The sequence below is a fragment of the Balaenoptera borealis genome (genome assembly GCF_965194805.1).
Source record: "Balaenoptera borealis genome assembly, chromosome: 12".
Taxonomy (NCBI): Eukaryota; Metazoa; Chordata; class Mammalia; order Artiodactyla; family Balaenopteridae; genus Balaenoptera; species Balaenoptera borealis.
In genome coordinates this window covers 49,189,996-49,214,114 of record NC_138869.1, presented here as the reverse complement: position 1 = coordinate 49,214,114, position 24,119 = coordinate 49,189,996, and positions in this window count along the sequence as shown.

Genomic DNA, 24,119 nt, shown 5'->3' with positions numbered 1-24,119 from the left:
ACCACAATTTTAAAAAAGGAATTGGTGGTATGGTATTCATCTAAGCATATAGTAAGTGTTCAATAATGCTTGCTGATTGACTGTTAACCTAAGGTTGATCTGGGTCTAACTATTTGCATGTTTTCCCCAAAAGAGCTTGGCAATTGCCTCATCATCCTGTATAGTTATCCTTAAAGTGAGGTGGACACTGCCTATTCTTTACTCCAGCAATCACTTGAAGATAAGCCTCTACCCTCATGGAGGAGTAGCAACGAGGTTTGGGGCCTTGACCTCGACTCCAGGGGCACACTTGATTGGGCTGGAAGGAATCCCAGTGGCCTGGCCTGTGATCTATTTAGGACCAGTGAGTGACCCATTTTGGACCAGTGAGCCATAAGAAGAAGGTGGCTGCAGGTTCTGTGAAAACTCTTAGAGGAGGTGAACAGCCAGATGGCCCCTGACGGCCATCTCAAGAACAGAGGGGATCCAGGTATAGGATGAAGCTGATTTTTAGGGGGCAGAGAGGGAAGGCAGAAAGACCCTGGGGTCCCCAGTGTACAGCTGGATCCACCCCTGAAGCCACCCGCTTCTGATTTCCAGTCTGTATGCCAGTGAGGTTTCTTGTTTTTGTAGCCACTTTGAGCTGGCTTTTCTGTCACCTGCAGCTGGAAGCAGGGCTGATCCCTGTGAAGCTAAATAAACATAAGCTTTAGATCTCTCCACTTACATGAGCCCTTCCAATGCCACAGGAGGTCCTAACAAAGCATTCCCATGTTTTTGTAAAATTTGCAAAGGCCAGGTATTTTAACTACAATGCTTTAAACCACTGCTTCTTTCTGTCTGGATGCACCTGTGTCACAGTGCCTCGGGGGTTGGTGCCGTTGAGGCAACCATGGGCAGTCCTGGGATCCGCGAAGGGGTGTGGATAGCTATAGTTCACAGTCACTTTGTGGTTTCGCCAAGAATTCTCTTACCTTCCCCAGAGCTGACTCACTTGGTTTAACATCTTGCAACCCTCTATGCGCACATATATGAAGCTAAGCCTATAGCCAAGGGCTTAGGAACCATGGGGTCTGCCAGATCCACGTTTAAGTCCTGACTCTGCCCTCTGTGTGGTTTGGGGACACATACATACCTCTCTTAGCATCACTTTTCTCATCCATAAGATGGGACCCACCTCACAAAACCACTGTAAGTATAAAATTATGCAAAATTCTTGGCATACCCTAAGTGCTCAAATAGTGAGAGATATCAAATATTGGATCTGACCTTTAAGAGGATGACCCAGTTTATTCAAAGCCCAGAAAGATAGATGGTTGAGGCCAAACAGGGGACACATGTGGGTGAAGTGTGACCAGAGGGAAGGGTGTGGACTGTCACAAAGTGGAGAGGGTAGGCCCTGCCAGAGAGCAGCCAATCTCAGCTCCAGCCAAGTGTTGCCAGGCAGTGGGAGTTGAGGGATGCCAGCATTTTTTTTTTTTTTTTTTTGGCTGCATTGGGTCTTCATTGCTGTGCGTGGGCTTTCTCTAGTTGTGGAGAGCGGGGGCTCCTCTTCGTTGCGGTGGGCGGGCTTCTCATTGCGGTGGCTTCTCTTGTTGCGGAGCATGGGCTCTAGAGCGCAGGTTCAGTAGTTGTGGCACATGGGCTCAGTAGTTGTGGCGCATGGGCTCTAGAGCGCAGGCTCAGTAGTTGTGGCGCAGGGGCTTAGTTGCTCCGCGGCATGTGGGATCTTCCCGGAGCAGGGCTCGAACCTGTGTCCCCTACACTGGCAGGCAGATTCTTAACCACTACGTCACCAGGGAAGCCCGATGCCAGTATTTTTAAGAAAAGCCAGAAAGTCAGATTTTTTTCCCCTAAATTCTGCAGAGTTTTTAATGTCTTCAAGTAATTTTAAAAAGTTAAACCCTGTATAGGCCAAACAAAATAGAAGCAAGGGCTGAATCTGGCACACCTCACTGGTTTGCTACACTTGCTTTGAAGTCTGGAGGTCAGCCTGTGAGCTCCAAATGCCAAGGCCACCTGGACTCTGGCTCTGCTCTCTGTCCCTGCGTGTCTCCATCCATCCCCTTGACTGTTGCAAGGCAGGGAAAAATACTTCTACGTGTGGACAGCTGAAGATATGATGTGAAAACCATCAAAGGGGAAGAGAAACGAGAACAAGTAGGGAGATCAAAGTTCCTGCAACTCCTTCCCCCTCATGCAGACGTTGTGTTTCGTTGGAGGCCAAAAGTCAACCTACTTCAGCTCAATTCATTTCAATTAAATTTCTTAAATATTACTGCATGCCAAGCCCTAAGCTAGGTCTTGGGGATTTTTTTTTTTTTTTGCATGCTTACTGTGTGCTTGGCACAGAGTTAGATGTTTTAACTACTTTGTCTCACAACAACCTTGTGAGGTAGAAATGATCTTCTTCATTGTGGAGAAATAAAGACTCAAGAGTGGTGCAGCTCAGACATAGAGAACACAACTGTGGTTACCAAGGGGGAGGGAGTTGGGGGAGGGATGGAGTGGGAGTTTGGGATTAGCAGGTGCAAACTATTATATATAGAATGTATAAACAACAAGGTCCTACTGTATAGCACAGGGAACTATATTCAATATCCCATAATAAACCATAATGGAAAGAATATGAAAAATAATGTATATATATATATATATATATATGTGTGTGTGTGTGTGTGTGTGTGTGTAACTGAATTACTTTGTTGTACAGCAGAAATTAACACAACATTGTAAATCAACTAAGCTTCAATAAAATAAATTGAAAAAAAAAAGAGCGGTGAAGCTACTTGCCTAAGGTCCCCTCACTAGTCATTGACACAGCTGGGTTTAAGCCCCAATCTGTGATCTGTGCATCTCCAGATCCCTTCTCGGCTCTGGGCTACCATTCTTTTCTTAGATGCAAACAAATGAAGTGTAAAGCTTGCAGCAAATGTGCTAAGCGTTCCAATGGAGGTGAGTGAATGTGCTGGGGGAGGACAGGAAAGGGAAGGGCCTTCCCCAGCGATTCTCAGGCTGCAGTGTGCACAGGGATCACCTGGGGCTTTTCACACCCGGGGTTCTGAGTCAGCGGTCTGGGGAGGGGCTCCACAGTCTGCATTCCTAAGAAGTTCCCAGGTGATGTCCAGGCCGCTGCTCTGTCTGCCACACCTTGAGAAGCAAGGCTCTATCACGTGATCTCAGACCCTTTGAGGAGAGCCACTTGAGTGGAATGGTGACAAAGCAAGGATGTGGCTGGTCAGTGTGAATCCATCACTGTTTCTAGCAAAGCAACCCTCCCCTCTGCCTGTCTTCTGATATGTAGCTACTCATGGTTGCCAAGAAATTTGAGGCTACTGTCCAATTTAATCCTCAGTTATCATTATACACATTTTACAGATGGGGCTCAGGGCTCTTAATGGTTCTAATGAATCTAGCATTCCTGATTTCAGGCAGGGGAAATGAGCTTGAGATGCAGCAGGAAGGATTCAGTGCAGTAAACAATGCCAGAAGCACAAGCCCCAGACCCCAAGTGAAAGGGGGCAAAGACCTAACTAAGCCCAGAGAGAGTGCTGGAGGGGTGAGAGGTGAGTGATTTGGGAAGCCTGGGAACCAGTGGCAAGCTGCCAAAATTAGGATCTTGGCAGGGCTATGCATGCTTCCTGGTCTAGATTTCACCCATAAAGGTCCATGCAAGGAACCTCCCTCTTCAGTTAGAGAAAATGAGTCTAAGGTTTCTCCAGTGGAACCCACCAAACTCAGAGGCCCAGCCTTGCAGCCACCATATTTAGAGTTGCTAATGCTCACCTACCCTGTAACATCCTGCCCTTGGTGGTAGCCTTTCCCAGATGCCACTGATGTGCATGGCTACCCTAAGACTTGCCTGCTAGTCTTCCATTTTTATGATTTATCAGTGAAGAAGTGTTGGGAGATTTCCAGGACAAGACACGCAGGCACTGGGAATGAGAGAGAGGGCCTTAGGAGCTTGGGGGATTAAGTTCTTAGATCCATCATGATGAGAGGTGCATTTGAGCTGTCATCTTGGGGCCCTAGCAGTAGGTCTTTTAGGACAGCAGATTCCCACATCTCTAGTTTTCTGGGCCACCCTATAAACTTGGTCTAGCAATCTAGCACCTCTCCATAGAAATTGGAGGAAGGGGGGTTATTGCTTGCTACTCAGGGCCTGTGTTGGGGAGAAGATCTGGTCAGCTCTGTGATTCCAGGTTTGAAAAGACTCAAGTCACACTGGAAATCCTGGGTAACTACGTCATCTTGGAGCAATAAACATGTGCTGCTTCTTCCATGCCTCCTGAGTTAGCAGAACTGTGCTCTCCTGCCCCAGTGAGAACCCAAGTGGTTTCTAAATTTCCCGTGGCCTAGCTGGAACTGATTGTCTGAAGGCAGAAGAGGTTAAAAATGTGTTTTAAGCTCCAGGCAATTGGAGAAACCTTGTAAAACCCCTGACACCAAGAGGACCTATATTGGATTTTATCTAATATTAATAATGATCAAATGCAGTTGGCATCACAGCTCTTAAGATTCTCCAGGAGAACGTCTTCTGGTTTGAGACTCAGAGAAGACAGTGTGATGCTTGGGGCACGGACCTCATCAGGAAAATATAATCAGGAAATGAAAGAGCCCCCAGATTAGAGCCCTGTGCTCCTAGTTTAAAAACATGCCCTGAATGTAAATTGGTGCAGTCACTATGGAAAACAGTATGGAGGTTCCTCAAAAAACGAAAAATAGAGTTGCCATCTGATCCAGCAATCCCACTCCTGGGCATATACCCAGACAAAACTATAATTCAAAAAGGCACATGCACCCCTATGTTCACAGCAGCACTATTTACAAGAGCCAAGACATGGGCACAACCTAAATGTTCATCGACAGATGAATGGATAAAGAAGATGTGGTATATGTATACAATGGAATATTGCTCAGCCATAAAAAAGAATGAAATAATGCAATTTGCAGCTACATGGATGGGCCTAGAGATTATCATACTAAGCAAAGTAAGTCAGAAATAGGAAGACAAATACCATATGATCTCACTTATATGTGGAATCTAAAATACGACACAAATGAACTTATCTACGAAACAGAAACAGACTCACAGACATAGAGAACAGACCTGTGGTTGCCAAGGGGGAGGGAGATGGGGGAAGGATGGAGTGGGAGTTTGGGATTAGCAGATGCAAACTATGATATATAGGATGGATAAACAACAAGGTCCTACTGTATAGCACAGGGAACTATATTCGATATCCTGTGATAAACCAAATGGAAAAAATATAGAAAAGAATATATATATATATATATATATATATATATATATATATAATTGAGTCACTGTGGTACAGTGGAAATTAACACAACATTGTAAATCAACTATACTTCAATAAAATTTAAAAGATAAAATAAAGACACGACCGGAAGGCATGCGAGAGGGTGTTTCTCTCTACCGAAACACCCTTTTTCCGTAGAGAGAGGTCGCTCACAGAACTTGCCTCAGATGGGGCCCTGAAGGACAGAGCAGGTCCCTTCCCCTCCAGCCAGCAGGACGTCACGGGGGCAGAAAGGAAGGCTGACAACGCTAGTGACCAACAACAGCAGTGGATCTCGTAGTGTGGTCCCAGGACCAGCCACATCAGCATCTTGTGGGAACTTGTTAGAAAATCAACTTTCAGGCTTCAGCCCAGAACTGCTGACTCAGAGAGTCCAGCGGTGGAGCCCGGCAATCTCTGTTTCACTAAGTGCTGTGACAGATTGTGATGCTTACTTAAGTTTGAGAACCACTGTTGTGCATCAAACGATGGGACTAGACTGGTGAGAAGATGTATTTGTATTGACTGGTATAGTGTTTGAACTTTTCTGAACTGATTTCCAATGTTTCAAAATGGGTATTTTTATACGAAAATTCACATTTCTGAATTTTCCTGTGGCATTTCTTGGGAAAAAAATAGGAAGATCTAGCCACAGGGAACTCTCATAACTGCTTGGCAATAATTGCCTGGTGCTGAGAAGAGGCTGCTGCTCTTAGAAAGGGCATGAGCCCTCCTGGAAGCAGCAGCCCCTCATTACCTATCTCACTGGCCGGCTGCACTCACTTCCACTGGAGGCCTTTGAGCCATTGGCCCATAACCTATATAATGTCTAGCGTCACCTCGAGTTGAAGTTTATTCAACACCCATTTGCTGAACACTTACATGATAGGATGGGCTTTCTGCTGCCCTCATCATCTTCTTTTCTCCCTGACCCTTATCATTCCCATCCTCAACTCCCTCCACTTTTTGCTAAGATGGGGAAAAAAGGAACGTCTTGTTTAGCGCAATACCCAGAGTACAGCCGTGGAAGTCAGTCAATACCAGCAGAAAGAGGTTTATTTGTTTTGCCTACCCTCTGCTCTGATCGCAGTCTTGAGAAAGTGAATTCATTATCATGTTCAGAAGGAAGGGACACTGCCCTTCTGTCAGGCTTGGGCAGCCATTATCCGTGGTTTGGGGGTCCTCAGAGGTGGACACACTCATTCAGCAGCTGGTGGCCCCCTAGCCTGGGATGGTCTGGGACAGTTGACACTCTCCTCTGTGCCAGACACTGGGCTGGGCCGTGAGAACATACAAGGTGATGCAGAGCCTTCTCTTTCTTTTGGAGACGGTTGGCAGGGGCAGCATGTAAAGGACAGTCTGCATTGTCAATGCCAAACGCATAGTCCTAAACATTCCCTTGCAGGTGGCAGATACTCTACCCTTTATGTCATTCCTTCAGTCCCTTTCTGTGTCCCTTTTTACAAAAGTAACAATCCCTCTTGATAGACAAAGGGTCTACCACGGTGCTTTCTTCCATTAGGTCATTTGGTTATCAAGCGAGGGGTAGGTTCTGGGGCGGGAATGAAAATGAAAATGGAGAAGTGAGGGGGATTAGAGTACATGTGTGTGGGAGGGGAGGGCATGCTCACAATTCTACACCTAGCTTTTCTAGACCAGCTGTGACTTGACAGCCCAAGGCATCCTCAATTGAAGATAAACCTTCTCATTTCTGAATATACATCCCTGAAGGCAGCTGGTGAGCTGTGTACCCACCGGGGCCTTAGGACCCAATGGCATGGAGTGGGAATCAGTCAGAATAGTAACAATGTAGGGCTTTTCTGATGGGTACATGTTGCTGCTGACTGATTCCTGGGGCCAGCTTGCTAGAGGATGCAGGGGCAAAAGAGGGGAGGTGGGTCCTGGGGGCCAGGTTGAGCTGCCGGAGATGGAGAGTGTTACCAGGAGGCTCAGTGAGGAATTTTAGGTGGGAGGCTGAAGTAAGAGCCGGGTGGCGGAGGGGCGGGGGACGTGGGGGTGTGTAATAGATGGATAAGAAGTTTGTACAAGGGAGACGAACAGGAGTGAGGACTGGGGAACAGGACAGAGCAATCGAAGACTCACTCCTGTGATCATCAGGTGTCCTTGGAGCTTAATCTTGCCTCTCTTGGCTCTGGGCAGCCCTTGAATAATGCTTACCCCCAGTAGGACCCATCTTCAAAAAGAATGAGAGGTGGGAGAGCAGGGAGGGGGAGTTAGAATCAGGAAATTCAGTCATTAAATGTAAGCCTCACTTCAACCCTGCCAAGTATGGAGTTATGTTCCCGCGTAGTCCAGATATCCGCTGACCTGTTTATCCTTTGACATCTAAACAGAGATGCTTTTCCTCCTGGGCCAGGCCACTCCCCTTACTGAGATGTCTGTGATGCCCCGGGCCTAGGTGCTTATGTCACTTCTGAACTCCCGTGTTCATCCCCACTTGCCTTCCAGGGCCACTTCCTCCGTGCTCTGTTCTCATCTTCTTCCCCATGCCTGGCCTCCCTCCTTGAACCACTTTTCGTGTGAGTGGTAGACTTTATCCAAGTCTGGGAGCAGCAGATGGCTTTGTCTTACAAACAACATCAGATGATACTGGATATTCCTGATCCTAAAAACTCGGCCTTCACCAGCCCAGCCACCACATTTCTCTTTCCATCTCCAGGTCCCATCTCCATCGGCTCACGTGATTCTCTTCCATCCCCACACACTTCTGATACCTTCTTGGTGCATGGTTTGTTAGCTGCCACCTTGCCTCACTGTTGCCATGCAGACCGTTTTCTGGTGGTATCTCCCTCCTTACCTAGCGTGGCCCATCACATTCGCTTCCTGAACAAATATGTAAAACGGATGCTGGTGCCAGCCAAAATAACTTTTTTCACCCTGCTGCAACCACTTTACAACTGAACTCTGTGAGGCTCCAAGAAGTTAAGCAGCCTGGCTAGGACACACATCTTCTGGGTCACCTGGGGAGACATGTGAAGGGGCTTCCTGCCCCCCAGGAAGCTGGACACTTGGAGGGCCTCAGCTGGTGGGGTGGGGGGGTCTTGTCCTTCTGTTTCCTCTTCATGTCATGAGTCTCCTGTACTTGCAGGGCTCCCTCTTTTAAAGCAAGGCTGTGGAGGGAAGGCTGTGACGGGGCCAACATTCCATCAGTTCGCCCTCTGGGGGGAATGGCTGTGGGTGCTGGGTAGGCCAAAGTGCCGCACTATCAGCAAGTTCCATCCCTCCAGCTGTAGCCAGCCCAGCACACTTGTCTCAGTTTAACACGCTGCCGAGTACCTTGTACCTCACAGCTCAGAATCAATAAAGTCAAGGCAATTTCCTTAACATGGCATCAATAAGAGATTATGGAAGGGGGAGGGTTTTCTTTAGAAGCTAATGCCTTACTAAAGTTCAAATGAGGCAATATATAGTAAAATAAATTCAATCTCTATTTTCACTCCTTGCGATTTTAGTGGAGACTAAATGAAATGGAACTGTGTTGATCTTAACCCGTTCAATATATCTTCACTTCCTAAGAACCAAGGTCATTTTTACCTTCATGGGAAGGGAAGCAAAATATAAAATACCCATACCGAACAGAAATGCATTTGCAGGGTTTTGAAAGCCAGGTAGATGGCTGATATATTATGTAATTCATTTCATGGCATAGCTGAATGTGTTTTATAGATAGTGTTTAACCTTGCTAGTTCTGCTCTGAGATAATCCCCCTTCTGAGGATAAAAATCATATATTTAACATAAAAGGAAAAGTTGGGAGAGAAAAGTAGCATAATGTGTTCTGTATAACAGATAACCAGAAGTTGCTTACACAGAAAGATGATCAGAGCAAGTTCATTGCTACTTTGCCTTATTAGCTAATCATCATGTTAATATTAATCAGAAATGAGGAGATAACCACTTGAGTGGCACTGTGCTACTGAATGACAAAATGTATCCAGTGTTGCTTGGCAGGGTGGCATGTGGGCAATGGCACAGACCCTATCTATCACGTAACTGTTCTGTGATCTTGGGTAATTTACTTAATCCCTTTGAGGCTCAGTTTCTTTGTCTGTGAATGGCCATAGCTACAATCACTGTAGCAGATAATGCTGGTTATTTATTCATCATTCAGTTCCCTTCCTGCTCCTTCCCAACAGAACCCTGATTTTGTTCAAGTTTTCCCAACCCCTAACTCCATACAGGAATCTTGATTCATCCCAAGCAGTACATGCAGCCCCTGGCATCTATTATTAGTCCAGGGAAGGGCATGTGGTCCCAGTTGGTCCAATCAGATTTAAAACAGAGGTATTTTACTGTCAAAATGACTATACTACCCAAGGCAATCTACAGATTCAGTGCAATCCCTATCAAATTACTAATGGCATTTTTCACAGAACTAGAACAAAAAATTTTTTTAATCTGTATGGAAACACAAAAGACCCCGAATAGCCAAAGTAATCTTGAGAAAGAAAAATGCAGCTAGAGGAATCAAGCGCCCTGTCTTCAGATTACACTACAAAGCTACAGTCATCAAAACAGTATGGTACTGGCACAAAAACACACATATAGACCAATGGAACAGGATAGAAAGCCCAGAAATAAACTCATGCACCTATGGTCAGTTAATCTACAACAAAGGAGGAAAGACTATACAATGGAGAAAAGACAATCTCTTCAATAAGTGGTGCTAGGATAACTGGACAGCTACATGTAAAAGAATGAAACTAGAACATTCTCTAATGCCATGCACAAAAATAAACTCAAAATGGATTAAAGACCTAAATGTAAGACCAGATACTATAAAACTCCTAGAGGAAAACATAGGCAGGACACTCTGACATAAATCACAGCAACATCTTTTTGGATCTGTCTCCTAGAGCAATGGAAACAAGAAGAAAAATAAAGAAATGGCACCTAACTAAACTTAAAAGCTTTTGTACAGCAAAGGAAACCATAAACAAAATGAAAAAACAGACTACAGAAAGGGAGAAAATATTTTCAAATTATGCAACTGACAAGGGATTAATCTCCAAAATATACAAACAGCCTATATAATTCATTACCAAAAAAACAAACAACCCAATTTAAAAAAAAAAAAAATGGACAGAAGACCTAAATAGGCATTTCTCCAAAGAAGACATACAGAAGGCCAAAAGACACATGAAAACATGCTCAATTTCGCTAATTATTAGAGAAATGCAAATCAAAACTACAATGAGGTATCACCTCTCACCAGTCAGAATGGCCATCATCAAAAAGTCTACAAATAATAAATGCTGGAGAGGGTGTGGAGAGAAAGGAAACCTCCTACACTATTGGTGGGAACATAAATTGGTATAGCCACTATGGAGAACAGTATGGAGGTTCCTTTATAAAACTAAAAATAGAGCTACCATATGATCTAGCAATCCCATTCCTGGGCATATATCTGGAGGAAACCATACTTGGAAAAGATACATGCACCCCAATGTTCACTGCAGCACTATTTACAATACCCAAGACATGGAAGCAACTTAAATGTCCATTGACAGATGAATGGATAAAGAAGATAGGGTATGTATGTATGTATATGTATGTATGTATGTGTATGTATGTATATGTATGTATGTATGTGTATGTATGTATATATATATATACCACAATGGAATATTACTCAGCCATAAAAAGAATGAAATAATGCCATTTGCAGCAACATGGATGGACCTAGAGATTATCATACTGAGTGAAGTAAGCCAGACAGAGAAAGACAAATATCATATGATATCACTTATATGTGGAATCTAAAAAAATGATGCAAATGAACTTATTTACAGAACAGAAATAGACTCACAGACACAAAAAATAAACTTATGGTTACCAAAGCGGAAAGGTGGGGAGGGATGAGGAATAAATTAGGAGGTTGGGATTAACATATGCATAATACTATATATAAAATAGATAACAAATAAGGACCTACTGTATAGCACAGGGAACTATACTCAATATTTTGTAATAACCTATAAGGGAAAATAATCTGAAAAGATGGATAGATAGATAGATAGATAACATATATAAATGAATCACTGTGCTGTATACCTGAAATTAACACAATACTGTAAATCAACTATACTTCAATAAAAAAGTTCTAAAAATAAATAAATAAATCAATTTTAAAGCCAAAAAAAAAAAAAGAAAGAGGTATTTTAACTTTCTCCTGGTGAGTATGAACAAGGAAGCATAGTGTCCCAAAGGCCATTAGTCACCATCTTGCAGCCACATGGGGAACTAGACTTGAAGTGAAGGCAGTAGTGAGAATGACAAAGCACACTACCAGGAAAACTATACAACAGCTCTACAAAATAGTTCCAAAGAAGTCAGGGAATTTAATAAAGATAAAAGAAGAAGTTAAAGGCTAGAAAACAAAAGAAAGAATAATCAATAAAGGGACTTCCCTGGTGGTCCAGTGGTTAAAAGTCCACCTTCCAATGCAGGGGATGCAGGTTTGATCCCTGGTTGGGGAACTAAGATCCCACATGCCGTGGGGCAACTAAGCCTGCATGTCACAACTACAGAGCCCATGTGCCGCAACTACTGGGCCCACGTGCTCTGGAGCTTACATACCACAACTAGAGAGAAGCCCACACGCTGCAACTAGAGAAGCCCGTGCACTGCAACAAAAGATCCCATGTGCTGCAACAAAGATCCCGCGTGCTGCAACTAAGACATGACGCAGCCAAGTAAATAAATTTTAAAAAAAAGTTTTTTAAATCAATGAAAGCATTCTGTGAGTATCAGTGGGCTAACGGAATTTACAATAAAGAGTATAATATCATTCATTATTAAAAAAAAACAATAATCAATAAACCTTAAACTTGTTCTTTGAAAACACCAACAAAAAGATAAACCTCTGGCAAATCTGATCAAGAAAAAAATGTAGACGATACAAATTTGAAATATACAATTTCAAACTTTTTCCTGCCATCTTATTTCAGTTTTATATTTAACATCTTATGTGTTCTCTCTTCCCCTGATTCTGGTTTTGAGTGGAGTGATTGCATTTTATTTGATCCTTTTCCATCTTAAAGACTTGAGAAATTATATACTATTTCTTGTCTTCTAGTAGTTACCTTTACTTTAAAAAAAAATATTTAAACATATTTTTCTGTCCATATTTAAAGTTCATAAATGTTTATGTCCTCTCTCCAAATAAGAACACAACTTTGGCATATTTTTATTTCCCTAGTCTCTCTGCCATCTCCCTCCCACCCCACTGTAGTAATCTCCCATGCTGAAATCATTTAGCACTTTAATTTTAATTTTTATTCTTTTTATCAAGTAGTCGATACCTTTTTAGATAGCTGTGAGTTTCGTTGATTTCTTTGTCATTGAACCTCAGCCATCCAACTCACATGGTCATTTTCTAGTCTAGAATTTGTCATCCATAACAAATGAATCATGACCAAATTCTCCATTTTAAATATCCAACTATCTGATCATCATCACCTTTCTTTCTATCTCATTGTTCTGGTTCTCTCATGGCAGAAAATATCTGACTTTATTGAAACTTCTAAATTTTTGACTTTATCTTTTGTCACCATCCTTCACTGCCTAATTCCCTCCCTACCCACTTTAAGTTACATGGACAGCACAGTATGACCATCCCTTGTAAACTCTCTTTGTCCTTCTCTCCCTTCATAATTACTCCTGGAAAAATAACCTGGTTAAACCCAATTTTATGCTTACTCTATGTTCATGCCCAAGAAGCTTAATATTACTGGAGAAAATTACATTAAATCACTTTAAATTTATGACCTTAGATCTCATATGGGCACGCAACTCTTCCAGACACTCCTACTACTCTTCCCCAATAAATGTACTTTTCCACCCTCAAAAACAGAAGCTTTACTTCTTCTCTTCTTTCCTCAAGCCTCCAAAAGCCCCTCACCTCTTAATCTCAACTAGGACCTCAATTCCAACTTCATAGAGAAAAACTTTAATTAGATGTGAATGACTCTGTCTTCCACCTGTTGGTCTGCCATGTTGTCTGTATTTGTACCTCACTGTTATAATGAAAAACTTGGGTCCCTTCCTATCTAAGCCCTGCATTTTACCCTGCATCCCATCCCCTCTAAACTCAAGGATTTGCATACTGCTATTATCCCCTTTCTGTCCTGCATTGACACTTTCTCCCGTTCAATTAGGTCATCTCACATATACATACATACCTCAGTATCTCCCTCCTCAGATAAAACCCTCTTGATCTGGCATGTCCTTTCAGCTTTCCCATTTCTCTGTTCCCAGTCACAGCTAAACTCACTGAAATATTTGAGTATAAACCAAACTTTCAAATTCCTTCCTTCCCATTTTCACTTCAGTCACTCCAGCCACATTTCAGTCTCATTAATCCACACTGACAGGGCTTGTACTAAGGTTGCCTTTGACCTACATCTTGCCAAAGCTGAAGGCCAATTTTCTGTCCTCACCCAATCTCTCTGTGGTATTTGATCCAACCCACTGCTCCCTTCTTCTTTGACACATGACTTCTTCTGATTCTGAGATAACACACTCTTCTTATTTTCTTCCTATCCTACTGCCCACACTTTCTCAGTCTCCTTAGTTGGCTGCTGCTTCTTTCCAGATCTCTAAATGTTGGAATGACCAAGGCTCTTTCTTTGATCCTTCTCTGTCCATAATCTATTGGTGGTCTTCTCCAGTCTTATGTATGTAAATAAAATGTATGTGTTGATGACTCTCAAATTTTAATGAGCAGACCTGATCTTCCCTCTGAATTTTAGACTCATATATTCAACCATCTACTCAACATCTCCACACGCTTGTCTATTAGACATCTCAAACTTCACATGTCCAAAGACAACTAGTGGTGACCACACCCTCCCCCATCCTAGCCCCAACTATCCCCTCTATGTCATCCCCATAGTACCATATGTCACTACCCTCCATGCATTTATGATGCCAAGAACTTGGTTAACTTCAATTCTTCTTTTTCCCTCATACCCCACATGCAATTCACTGGTGGGTCTTGTTGGCTTTACCTCAAATTCATAGCTCAAATCTGTCCACTTCCTTTATAACAACACTGTCTTTGGTTTAGTCCAATTTTCCTTTAATCTTTCCCTTGGACAACTTTAATACCCTCCTTAGTGATCTTACTATCTCCATTCTTGCTTCCATAACAGTCAGAATAAAATAGACACTGTGGAATATTTCAGACTCATAGGAAAATACAAAGAATAGCATAACAAACATCTATACCCATAATTCAACATAAGAAATAAGATATTCTTAACATAGTTGAAGTTTCCACAAGAAAACCCCTGATTGTCACTCTCTCTCCTCTAGAGGTTACTGTCCTCTTTCATTTTGTAGTTATTATTTCAACACATGTATTTATGTCTTTACACTTTAAATAAATAGTATATATTTAAACAATATGCATATATAAGCAATATGTAGTTTTGTTTTTCATCCCTTGGCTTTTTTTTTTTTTCAGGGATGCCTGTGACATTCCTTAATGGCTATGATTCCCTTTCCCCTGACCTCAAGACATCTGGATCCAAATTTGTGCAATTTGCATAGGGCCTATCAACTGCACAAGACCTTTGGGTTCTCAAAGGTCTCACTGACCTTTGGGTCAGTCTCATTGCACTGACCCACCCACTGGTACTTCTGATTTTTCCCTTTGTCCACACTTCTCACTGACATTATTTGAAATCATGTATATATTTATGTAAGTTGCTGCAAAATGTTTTCTTATAACTGGGCAAGGCTCAGGTCAATACATAAATAAGTAAATTTGACACCTCCTAAAAGAAAGAGGAGAGTTTGATATAGAGCCCTTGCATGGTGGCAGCAGTAAGCCCTCTTTTTTTGCATTCAGGATTCTGTGCTACAACAACTGACCAGGTCACCTTGTACTGTCCCAGAAGCTAATCTGATGTTTTAATAACATTTTAGGATTAACTGCATTATTCAAAACTGTACCGTAAAGGATCATGAACCATAAACCAGCTGCTCAAACACCTAACCACACAATGTCATCATAATGACATCCCAAGTCTCCATTTTCATTGGAGTGGGGAGGTGGAATAAGGATGTAGGAAGTCCTCTCAGACCTCCTATTTATGATATAATATATTTAAGATCACCCCCACTAAACCTTCTATTTCAGACTTCCCTGGTGGTGCAGTGGTTAAGAACCCGGCTGCCAATGCAGGGGACACAGGTTTGAGCCCTGGTCTGGGAAGATCTCACATGCCGCGGAGCAACTAAGCCCATGTACCACAACTACTGAGCCTGTGCTCTAGAGCCCGCGAGCCACGACTACTCAAGCCCGCGCGCCTAGACCCCGTGCTCCGCAACAAGAGAAGCCACTGCAGTGAGAAGCCCGCACACCTCAATGAAGAGTTGCCCCCGCTCGCTGCAACTAGAGGAAGCCCGCATGCAGCAACGAAGACCCAATGCAACCAAAAATAAATACATAAGTTTATTTAAAAGAAAAAAAAGGCTTTTATTTCTTCGAAACAATTGTAGCATTGATTTTCAAGGATAGGCTGGTACCCTGGTAGGTTGTTGTGTCAGAAGAAGGTAAGTCTAGGATAACAGAGAATATGGCAATTGCCTTCAGACATGAAAATGGCTACCAATGCGGGACGAGCACTGGAGTTTTTCTGTGTAGCCCCAAGAGGTAGAATCAGGTCAAGGTGTTTAGTTCAGTAAGAGAAAGAACTTTCTCATGGTCAAAACTGGCAAAAGATGGAATGGCTTAAGCTATTTGTTGTTATTTTAGGTCTGGAGACAAGTGAAAAATGAGAATAGTGGATGAGGTCAGCTGTGTCCTCTGGTTGGCAAAAATGAAGTCTCCATTAGTTGTGAAATAAAAAGACACTACCCATTCCTAAAAAGTTTACAGATATTCCTATTACACATCCATTAATTGAAGATGATGAATTCTGAGTGCTTAAGAACTTCACGAAATCATTATAACGATGTAGATGTTTGAGGAAAGGGCTTGTGAGTTCTCAAAGGAAGTTTCATCCTCATTTATTCTGTTTGGATCTTCTGAGGTGACAGGTGAGAGGGGATCCTTCATGCCAATGAAGACGGCTATGAGCTGAGAAAAGTTGGAGGACTGTTGGACTCTGCTGTACCTTACTTGGGCTATCAGCCCCCTACTCTGAGTGATCAATGAAAAGAATGAGAAAGGATTGCTCCGTCCTGGTATCTGAAGTGTTAACCTTGGGAAGTGTGCCCAAACAAGTGAACAGCAGTGAGGAGACAGACATCTGAGATACTGAGTGAGTCATGGCTGAAATCGTCCATTTTGATGTTCCTGTGTATTGTTGAATATGTACTTTATCTTTCCATAGTCTGGAATTCTGGCAGTCCTATTTGAGAGGCAATATTTCACAACAAGCATTAATGCTTGTGCATTTGAATTCCATAGTCTAAGCTGCCTTTCACCCTGTGCACAGGGCCAGTGGCCACAGCTTCCCCATCGCTCAGTGAGGGTCAGGGGTTGTAGAGAAACACTGGAGCACCTCACCACCTCCTCAACAGCGCTCTTGCCTGCTCTGGGTCAGCCGGGATATCCGATCAGCCGCTCTGATGCCCACAGCCACGAGTACAGGGAGTGAGCAGCCCACAGGGAAACCCTTGACCAGCAGGGACAGAAGCTGGTGTTCTCTCCTTCCCTTTTCCCAGCGCCCCACTCCTATTCCTTAGGATCATTTCCCAAACTGTGCAGCTGGCATGCAAGCCCAGGTCCCAGGTTCTGCGTTGGGGAGTAAACTTGGCTAAGACAGACACCAATTTGTTTTACTTTGCGCAAGTTCCTTTCTCTCCCTGGGCTTCTCTTTCCTCTTCCTTGAAATGAGAGAATCAGGCTTGTTCATTCCTTCCAAAACTTAAGAGTCTATAAAAAAGAGGAAAATTGTCAAGAGTTCCAGGAAATCCCATCTTCCTCGTTAATTCCTTTATCAACATTCAAGTGATTTAACTCCAGTTCAGATAAGGCTTCCACAGTTTTAAACACTTCCATTCCCCGTTGTGAGGGGGTGGCGATTCTGCTTTAGAGTTTCTGTTATCCCCCTGACCCTTCAGACCTTATCCTGAAGTAGCAAGAAAAAAAGCTATCAGGGAACGTAGTAATACAAATGGTCACAGGTCCACGCCCCTTACTATTTTCCTACCATTCACAATGACTGCCTCACCAGGGAAACTTGGAATAGGGTTTGGTCTCTGTAAATAGCAGTGGCATTGCTGAGCCCAGTGGTCATGAAGGGCAGGGACAGAAATGACATGTTGTCAGCAAACACTGGTTTCAGTCACGTGACGCAATAAAGGAATAGAGCAAGTCAAGCAGCTCTCCACTCGGAAACTTCACCTTGAGGGTCCAGACCTGGAAAAACTGGACTGAATACATTTTAGGAAATAGCAGATTCCCATTCAGCTACAAACTTCAAGGCAGTTTAAGATTGAGACAAAATATTTAGTGCTAATAAAGCATTTTGATGCTTATTTATTGGTTGTTCCTGGTTTGAATAGCAGAAGTCAGGAGAAAGGTGGATTGTGGCCGGAGGTTGGATTTTTTACACTCAGATGGTGGGGGACAGTCTCATAGTGTCAAGATGCTGGGAAAAGCTACCAGCTTCTAGGGAGTGAGGGTCTAGGGCTGGTAACTTCCTGCACTAAGGCATCTTTGCAGGAGTCTGTAGAGGGTAGGGTGATAAAGCTGCCACCAAGTGGAGGTTTCGGTGAGGTTCTTTGTCCAGATTTCTAAATCCAGCCACTTCCCTTAGTCCAGGCCCCCATCAGCTCTCTGGTGAATGACCTTCCCATTGGTCTTTGTGCCCCTCCCCCTCTATTCTTTCTGCATGTGACAGCCAGTGTGTTCTTTAAAACATAAGTCACATCATGCCTCCCCCCAACTTAAATATTTTATTTATTTATTGACTTGTTTGTTTTCCCTCCTTGCCCAGTAGAATGTGTGCTCTAGGAGAGCAGGGGCCTCTGTGTTTTTTTTGACCACTGTATCCTCAGCAGTATGGCTGTCCTTGGGACTTATTAGGTGCTCAATAAATATGGGTTGAATAGTTGACTTCCAAATGTCCTCAAGAATCATCAGTCGTGAGGCTTCCCTGGTGGCGCAGTGGTTGAGAATCTGCCTGCCAATGCAGGGGACACGGGTTCGAGCCCTGGTCTGGGAAGATCCCACATGCCGCGGAGCAACTAGGCCCGTGAGCCACAATTACTGAGCCTGCGCGTCTGGAGCCTGTGCTCCGCAACAAGAGAGGCCGCGATGGTGAGAGGCCCGCGCACCGCAATGAAGAGTGGCCCCCGCTCGCCGCAACTAGAGAAAGCCCTCGCACAGAAACGAAGACCCAACACAGCCATAAATAAATAAATAAATAAATAAAAGAACGTGAATTTCTAAAAAAAAAAAAAGAATCTTCAGTCGTGTTCAGAGGGAACCAAAGTCCTCCAGCAAGAGAGCACTCCCCATGCCCAGAGGGATGCAGCAGAAGGAACTCAAAAGGTGAAAATCTGGCTGATGTTGGACATGAGGAGGTATTCTTGGCCTCAGCAGTTCCTTCTGAAGAAGGCTCTTGTGCAGTGAGAAGCTTTGAAAACAAGCGGCTAAGCCTTTAGTTCATGTCTGATACTACGCAACACGTAATGTATCCTGTCACCAGGGATTGGGAACAGAACATGTACCAGCAGGCTGCTCTGAGGCCGACCACCTGGCAGGCAGTGTGCTGCAAAGCACGCCCTGAAGATGCACAGGGTCCTCCCGCTCCCAGGCCCAGACACTCCCCATGCAGCACCAGGGGTCTTAGGAAGAAAATGACAGTCAGCTGGACACTGAGTTGGTCCCCAGAGGCAAGTGACCACTTGACTGGCCCCACCACCTTTTCTTGGGGCAGCAGAGCTGGCCTTGGGGTCAGCTGTGAACCAGAATTTGTTGCAGAGAGAGCTGGGTAGCCCAGCTTTTAATTTGGATCAATGAGAGGGTTGGAGTGATTGATGTTGAGGAAGTGGAGCTGGAAGAGTGGGGCAGACACCCAGGTGTGCTGGTCCTTTCATCTTCACATCAAATGCTACCTGGTGAGTTACAGGGCACAGGCTGGGGGTGGAAAGAGTGAGGGGTAGGCAGCTGCTGCTCAAAAGCAGAGACGGGACCATGTGGCTGAAGACGGATCCTGGCTTCCGGTCAGACAGCTGGCTCTAAGTAACAGGCTGCAATTTCCTGGGAGGGGTAGACAGGTAAGAGTCTCCTAGTAGATGAAAGAGCTGGGGGCTGATGATGTACACAATGGAAATATGATAAATTATTATTCATTCATGTATTCATTTGTTAATTTAACAAAGATCTATAGCCTTGATAAGCAAAGTAGGGGCCATGGCCCAGCAGTGTCAGCATTATCTGGGGAGCTTGTCAGAAATGCCGAGTCTCAGGCCCCACCACAACCCTCTGAACCAGAATGTGCCTTTTGATAAAACTGCCAGGGAATTCTTAGCCATTGCCAAGCCAGAAGGCCTGATCTACAGGATAACTGTAATGGCCCACTACTGGGTAGGGCCCTGCAGGGATGCTGAGGGGGTGCATCTGGCAAACATCACGCCCCCCACCCCCTGCACTGTTCAGGGCTTGGAGGAGGGGGCCCAGGTGCTCCTCCTGCAGGCGTTACTTCTGAGAAGACACACCTGGCTTATTCCTTTCCGAAGTTCATGTAACATCTGCCCACTTCAACAAAATAGGAACACAAATGACAATAGCACGCAGCAGTGACAAAGAACAAAGGAGGCATGAGTTCCTTTTCTTGACGGGTTTGAAATAAAGCCCTTCTCTTGCATCCTCTCCCCACCCTCAATGAAATTCCCAGTGTCCTCCCACCAAAGAAAAGTTGCTCTTTCTGAATGAATGAAACTGTCCCAAATCACACCTCTGTGTGAATTTAAATCAGTGACAATTTGCATTTCGACACTCTTGATGATGCCAGAGCCAACAAACAGGTGGGAGAGGCATCTGGGGACAGAGAATTTACACCATTCAGGTGAGTTATGTCATCTTAGAATGAAGGTCCTGAAAATGACCCTCCCAACATAGAAATCTGAAAAAAGCACTTCCCAATTTATAAAAGTACTCCTTTCCTCAGGCACCTATTTTGTAGGTGAAGAAACTAAAGTTCAGAGAGGTTGTGACTTGTCCAAAGTTGCATAACTAGCGGTAAGTGTTAAAACTGAGATTTTAACCTAGCTCTTCAACTAGAAATGTGTGTTCTTTATATACTGTTAGGCTGTTTCTACAGTAGGAGAATTCTGGGTTATCCAAGAAATCCCAAGTCCCTCATCTTTTTCAATTTTCCATTAATTCATACAAAAAGAAATTTATTGAGTACCTTCTTCATGCTTAGAGCTGAGGAAAGAGGGCAGCTACAAAGATAACACATCTGTCCATCTATCCATCCATCCATCCATCCACTGATCTATACAACCAATTGCTGCCTTCAACCTCAAGAAATTGACAGAACAATAAAGGAGAAAAGACACACTGAGATAACTATATTATGTCCATGCCCCTGTGATAGGAACTGAACGTGCTTCACCACCAATTTCTTGGCCCCATATGACTGATGTCCTCCCAGTGACTCTAAATCTAGAGTGCACTCTCTCTCCGGGCTCTTTACTGCCAGCTACTGAGCCAAGTGTGCTAACCACATTTCACCGTGTCAGTAGACACCTGGAACTAAACCACTTTACCACAGTCCAGAAAAATATCCACTCCTGCATTTTTCGAGCTTAGATATGCATTGACAGCTGAGATCTGCCGAGTAGCAGTGGCACTATGGGAGTAAGGCTGTCCCCCTCCCACTCCGTCTCTTCTCACCACCCCTTCTCCATTCAGGGAAGCTCCAATGCTTTTCTTTCTCTTTTAGGGTGAGTCATTCACCCATCTCCTAACCCCAAAGTTGTACAATGAAATGTATCATAGTCCTCAGGAGAAAAAGGACTTTCTCTTTGCCAGGAGGACTTTAGACTTGTGATATTTTACCTTTAAATAAACTCTTCTGTTGACATACAGCATACAGGCAGAGAGTGTACACATTAGAAGCCTACTGTTTGATAAGTTTTCACAAAGTGAACACAGGTGAATAACCAGCATCCAGACCAAGAAACAGAAGAAAAGCAGCATCCCAGAAACCCCGTCTAAGACAGTTGGTAATTGAATGAGCAGATTTTTTTCTTCCTATTACAAACATGAGACGAACATGGAAAGGGCCATGAAGGAGGAATAATATCCTACCAGAAAATGGAGGAGGCTTTAGTGTGGCAGGAGGGAGCAAAGGAGGCTTCAGAACAGAGCCCTGCAAGATGAGTGGTATTTGGTCCAACAGCGAAGGGGATCGTGCACCAGGGGGGCTGGGATGGCTTCAGCTTCCCAAAGGATGTGAAGGGTTTCAGCAACCGGCAAGGAGCCCAGTCTGGTCTGTGACTGGAGATGGGGGAGGGTGAGGAGAGAACACTGGAGAACCTAAGGCTGGGACCGCCTTGTGAAGGATCTGGAATATTCAGTGGCAGTTGCAGGACTTTAGATCTATCTATCAGACTCAGTGCTCCAACTGACACACACACAAAATCAGATTTGTTTAAGCAAAAAAATAAAAAGCAACATATTGCCTCAGGCACTGCTTGATCTAGAGTTCAAAGGATGACAAAGACTAGGTTTTCCCCCCTTCTGTTATTTTATCTCTTTCCTCCGAGTTGTCACCTTTTAATTTGGGTTCTCCCAAAGCAGACCCCAAGGCAGGGATTTGAATGTCATTTGGGAAATGCAGGAAGTACAAGTGGGGATGTGGGGAAGTGACACAGAGAAGGGAAGACAGCCAGAAAAAGGGGCAGCATCAAGCCAGCTCTCACTGTGGGTGCCTGGAGCTTGATCCCACTGAGAAGCTCTGGAAACCATGTAGAACCCACACTTCAGTGCTACCCTGCTCGAGGGGCAAGGTAACAACTCCACCAGCCTTCGGTGGAGGGCTGCTCATAGGGAGTGTTAATTCCCTGGCACTCAGGGAATGCAGCCTTCTGAGATTTTTGAGAAAGCCCAGAGGCAGAGATGCAGTGGCGAGTGGCTGGTGCCCATGAAGGGGTAAGGGGACCCCAACAGCATCAGCCATTCTTAGTGGGACCTGTCTTCACCCTCACAAATGGCAACCAGCATTTCTTGGGGCTGGAAAGATTTTTCTCCCCCAGTACACGAGCAAAAGACCCTATTCTAGCTTTCACTTTGTCCAAATTGGGTCACTGGAATTAATCTCTGAGGCCAGGGGGAGGTGATATCATAGAAAAGAACTTCCATGCCATTAGTTGACCCAGCAGAGGAAGGAGAAGTTAGTTCCTACTGCAAGATGAGGCGTCTGGTGGGGATGGGATGAGGTGTCCTGGAGGCACCTGGTATGTGGAATGGAAGCCTGAGAAAGAGCTTGGGCTGAAAGTGTTGACGCAGGTGCCTGTCTTCATTTGGGTCTCCCCAGAACAGACTCCAAGACAAAAACCTGGGTGCAGGTGGCTTATGTGGGAGGGGGGAAGTGACACAGGGAAGGAAAAGTGGACAATTCAGGGGGTGTTAATGGCATGTCACCTCTGTGGGCGAGTAAGACTCAATCCTGCTGGGACCTCTGGGAACCAGTGTAGAACATACCTCGGAATTTCTCACCAAGGCAGAGGAAACTGAAGTTTCTGTTCACTAGCTCCCATCCCTCCTTGGCTGAGAGATTTTCTGAGGTGGTTTTTACTCCCCAGTCCTTCCTGCCTGATCTGAATGTGGACTCAGCACGTGTCTATGGACAGAGGATGCCCTCAGGCCGAGAGGCACAGGACGCCATCAGCAAGTGGCCATTAGCTGGCTGCAGGAATCCTCCAGGGTGGACGGAGGGGATGTGGCTGGGACACCATCATCATCTACTGTGGGGCCCTCCTGTTCTCTTGTCACTGCGGCAGAGCCTGCCCCCAACCCAACTCACACCTTTTTCAGTCTTTAAGTTCTTCACTCTCTGTTCCCAGGTAGCCCCAGATTCCCTGTCTCCTCTTACCCCACTATCTGTACCTCCATTGGCCCTGGATGTCAATGTTCTAGATGGAAAAGGTAGTCCTTTGATAAATTCCCACATTAAAAGGAAACAAGGAATACAAGCTTGCAGAGGGGAGTGTCAAGTGCTAATCCAAAATTGTCCCTGGGAATGGAAATGGCCGTTATGTGGGCAGAAATTAAGTCACCTGCCCTGTATCTATTAGCTTAATTGAATCAGTGCTTCTCAAGTGGTCTGGAGGATAGTTTAGAAATTCTGGGGAGTGTGAAGCAGGCACACGGCCCCCTCTGAATCTGATGGGCCTCCCTGCAGAGGGGTGGAGGTGGGGACATGGCCTCCTCTCTGCCTTTCTGGTGAGGAATCCCTGTGTGAAATCTGGGAAGTTACTGATGTGCGAGCCTTGGAATGCAGACGATGTGGCGACACAGGCAGGGAAGGCTAAGAGCCGCTGGTTTGAAATATAATCCTGTATCCCCACGTGCAGTAGAGTGGGAGGAACTTGTGGGGAGAAGACATGGGTTTGAATTCAAAACTGACTAGCCCCTGAGCTTCTCTGCATCCCAGTTTCATCATCTGTAAAATGGGAATGATAATGCATGGGGGAACTGAGGGAATTTACAGAGTTTCTGGCACAGCATTTGGACTGCACACTTATTTACCATTGTTCATTTTGCAATCAACCCTCTGAGTGATCTTTAATGCAGAGCCCCTACCCCGTGTGGTGATGGAATAGCAGTCTCCCAGGCCCCTCC